Raw genomic sequence first — 4,895 nt, forward strand, 5'->3', positions numbered from 1 at the left:
GTTACAGTACATTACTTTTATATCTTGATACTCACATTAAGTTACTGGTTGCGTTTTTGGCAAGTAGCCCTCCCAACCCTGTACATAAGTTATATCATTTTAATTACTGATACAGTTGTTGCACATCTTTCATTTATTTTCTAGTGTACTTAAGTCGTACATTTTCAATGTGAAATAGATCGGATTAAATATAGAGTAAAAGCACAATCTTAAATTATACATTTATCATTTTCCTATGCTTATTGTTAATGTAGTGGTGTTATAAACAAAATGTTGTCGTAAAGGAAATTAAGATGTTTTTTATTTGTTGACAAAAGATTTAAAGTTGATGCTCACAACATGTGGGAACATTTATTGAGAAAAATGTTTCTATTGTAAAACAAATAATTATCTGCATACTGAACAATTTAGAAACTCTCTAAAAGGTATTATTTTCTGTGATGTTACGACCCTGTAGGGATTGTGGGTATTGCATTTCATAATTACATTCTATGGTATGCTTATGACATATTTGATGCCAAAATACATGGGATTAGGGGAGACCTTCTTGGTGTTTGCATTGTCACTGATAAATGACAAGGTAGTATTCATTGTCAAGATTTTGTGTTTTTAAACTTGGGACTCTTTTCAGACTGCTACGGCTTGGGAAAAGATTTGAGCCTTAATGTGTAATGTTTTCTGTATTGTATGGTTAGCTTATCCTTTCATTTGATAGTCAGATTTGGATGTGATAGCTAACATTTTCAGTAAGCAGTAGACAAAAGAAGTGAAAATATGAATGTGATTTATTTTAAATATTTACAGAATTATTTTAACAAATAAAATAACAAAAAACATAATAACAAATTTAAAAAAAAAAGTTTGACAGACAGCCATGCCCAGCATGGGCCTGGAGAGCTACAGAGTCCATTGGGGGGAAGAGGGGCGGGTGGGATGTGGGGAAGAGGAAGAGCAGCCATGTTAACAGTGTTATGGCTACAGATGTAATATCTAACTCAACATTAGCCATGACAGTCTGGGCTTAGCAAGGGCCTTAGAAAACATACTCTAAAGGCCAAATCCAAAAACAGTGATACTGACATTTTAGCAGTTCACAGTCTTTGGAGATGGTCTTTCAGGCAATTGGCTAGTGACTTTAAAAAAATATAATTTCCCCTAGGGGTGAAATGAACTCTATCTCGCAAAAAAAGCCCAGGACTGTCATGTCTAATGTTGGAGTGGTCAACAATGGCACCATTTAGGCTATGAACAAAAGTAGCCGGGCCTTGTCAATTTTGACAGGATTTGCACCAGCCCTCCATCGGCACCTCTGGTTGATCTGGGAGAGCATGATCTTCATGCCAGGGTGCCGATGGTGAAGCTGGTGCAGGTCCTCCTTCATCTGATTCACCAAGTGAACACTGGGCACATCCCCCAAGTCGTTGCCGCCACAGTGGATGAGGAGGACATCCGGGGCTGCTCTTCCTCGCAGGGAGTTGGAAAAGAAGGGGAGGAGACCTCTCCAGCGCAGTCCACCCCAACCGAACCAGCAGGCGCGAAGGTCGAGGCCAAGGTTGCTGCCGATGGTCTCTGTAGCTCTCTGGGCTCCACGCCGGACATAGCTGTCTCCGATTATCCATACAGTCACTATGGGAGGAAAATAAATGAGAGTAACAAATGCTTCAGATAATGAGGAATATCAAATTAAGTATAAAGGGTTGCTCATTTTGTTCCTTTGACAATAACATACAACATAACATATGAAATCACACCTGACATATATATATATATATATATATATATATATATATATATATATATATATATATATGTATATAGATATAGTATGTTTGTGTGTAATGTCAACCATCTGAAGTCATGTAAAGTAAGCCAGGACCATCAACTTACAGGTTGTGGAGGAGGTTGCCATCTTTTTTTCTTAATGCTGAAAGAAATAAAAATGGTTTAATCAATATAAAAGCGCCTTTCTTTTTCTACAGTCATATTTAATTTATACTCTCACAGCGCTGTTGAAACAGTAACGTTGGATTAAATGTATATACAATTGATGGTCAAAAAGTATAAATATGCAAATTTTGCATTTGTTAGCCCATGCATATTACACTGTTTATATTTGAATCATGGACAAGCGTTTTTAAACTTGTATAGTGTAATATCAAGAACAGTTAAATCATAGGGAAAAGCTTTGTTTAATTCACAATACGCTAATTCCTTTACATACTGTATAGGCCACAGTTTATGGCTAATTCCATAGGCTAATTCACGCAACACTGGCCATATCTCTGCTAGTTTACAAAGTTGTTACAAATGACATTTATATTTGAAAAACGGTGAAGCACTTAAAAAACAATTGTATAGTGTAGGTTCAAGAACATTTAAATCAAAAGGACAAGTTTTGTAAAGTTACAGGGGATCTTACCTTCAGAACGCCGGGAACGAGGAGCAGTGACCGGAAGCTGGGTTGTTAGCTTAATACTGTGAGCATGTTAGCTTAGCTTCTTAGCCTGAGCTAGGTCTGGAACTTGACGGCCGTTGGCAAAAGGTCCCGCCTTGTCCCGCCTCGTCTCCGCCACGGCTCCGCCTCTTTGCCCTTATTTGGATCAGGATGTAGCAGGCGGGAGTTAGACTCTGACGCCACTGTCGAGACGTTAGTGGCCGACTCCGCCTACTAAGGGCTTCTCGGCAACTCTGCAGAATCCTATGGGTGACGTCACGGACCCTACGTCCATTTATATATACAGTCTATGGTCCATTTATATATACAGTCTATGGTTTAACCACACACACCTATATTGAACTTCGCGTCGGGCCGAACCACGCCCCTTAGCTGTGATATAATGAGCATATACCACGGCCTGTCGTGAGCTATTGCTTAAATATACACACAGAATATATATATATATATATATATATATATATACAGAATATATATTCTGTATATACATATATATATATATATACACATATATATACACAAACATACATATATATATACAGAATATATATTCTGTATATACATATATATATACAGATTATATATATATATATAATATAGATATATATATATATATATATATATATATATATATATATCACACACATAACATACATATATATATACACAGAATATATATTCTGTATATACATATACATACATACATACATACATACATACATACATACATATATACATATATATATATATATAGAATATATTATAAATACATGTTGGCAATAATTGATTGATGAGATTTTACATTCATTTATATTAATGTTTGAATTACTATATGACCTTTGTACTAGTTCCCCTATTCTTTATCAAGTAACATTTTAGATGTGTTTAATTTATTATTGAACATATTTGTTATTGATTTTTTAATGAATTATTCTCCCGCAGTTTGAATTAATCCAAAGTGTTTTCTTATTTGCACATTTAAAAAGAAAAGGTGAATAAATAAGCACATTAATACTAAATTATCAATGTATGTCACATTTAATCAACTAGATTAACTATTTTAATCGACTGACAGCCCTAATTGTTTTCTTTTTACACTGACTCAGAGATAATGAAAAGACTACGTCAGTCGTAGCTCAGCTTTGGTAAGGAAGAGAGAGGACAGGCAAAGAGAAAGAGAGAGAGAGAAAGTGATGGAAGTCAGGGAGGAACTGCAGGTACAGTCACACAAAAAGAATGTAGGCTTAATAACCCCATCCATCCATCTATCTACCCATCTATCTATCCATCTATCCATCTCTCTATCTATCCATCTATCTATCCATCTATCAATCTATCTATCCATCCATCTATCCATCAATCTATCCATCTATCCATCCATCCATCTATCCATCCATCTATCCATCTATCTATCTATCCATCCATCCATCTATCCATCTATCTATCCATCCATCTATCTATCCATCCATCTATCCATCCATCTATCCATCCATCTATCCATCTATCCATCCATCTATCCATCCATCTATCCATCTATCCATCCATCCATCTATCCATCCATCTATCCATCTATCTATCCATCCATCCATCTATCCATCTATCTATCCATCCATCTATCTATCCATCCATCTATCCATCCATCTATCCATCCATCTATCCATCCATCTATCCATCCATCCATCCATCTATCATCCATCCATCTATCCATCTATCCATCTATCTATCCATCTATATATCCATCTATCCATCTATCTATCCATCCATCTATCTATCCATCTATCCATCTATCCATCCATCCATCTATCCATCCATCTATCCATCTATCTATCCATCTATCCATCCATCTATCTATCTATCCATCCATCTATCTATCCATCCATCTATCTATCCATCCATCCATCTATCTATCCATCTATCTATCCATCCATCCATCTATCTATCTATCCATCTATCTATCCATCTATCAATCCATCTATCCATCTATCCATCCATCCAGTGGCGAGCCGTCAGGGCCCTCTAGGCCTGTGAGGGCCTAAGATATTCTAAAAAATAATATTTAAAAACATTTAAAAAATATATATATCTTTTTTAAATATATATTTTTTTAATATTATTTGTAGGGCTGTCAAGTTAACGCGTTAATAACGCGTTAACGCAAAAAAAAATTAACGCCACTAATTATTTTAACGCGATTAACGCATGTGTATTTTTTGTCCTCGGCCGCCGTAGTTTCAGAGCGCATCGAGTTTAAAATACCATCTACAAAGCTGATGCTGACAGCCCCCGCTCCTGCTGCCCGCTTGTGGCAGACCACACTTCCACGCTCACCGGCAGGCCCGGACTGGCCATCGGGAGGACCGGGAGGGTGTGTGTATGTGTGGCGCGAGCGAAGCACACCTTACGTGTTGTTGTTAGCATCTGGTGCTAGCTAGCTGAGCTA

Source organism: Trematomus bernacchii, unplaced genomic scaffold (genome assembly GCF_902827165.1).
Source record: "Trematomus bernacchii unplaced genomic scaffold, fTreBer1.1, whole genome shotgun sequence".
Taxonomy (NCBI): domain Eukaryota; kingdom Metazoa; phylum Chordata; class Actinopteri; order Perciformes; family Nototheniidae; genus Trematomus; species Trematomus bernacchii.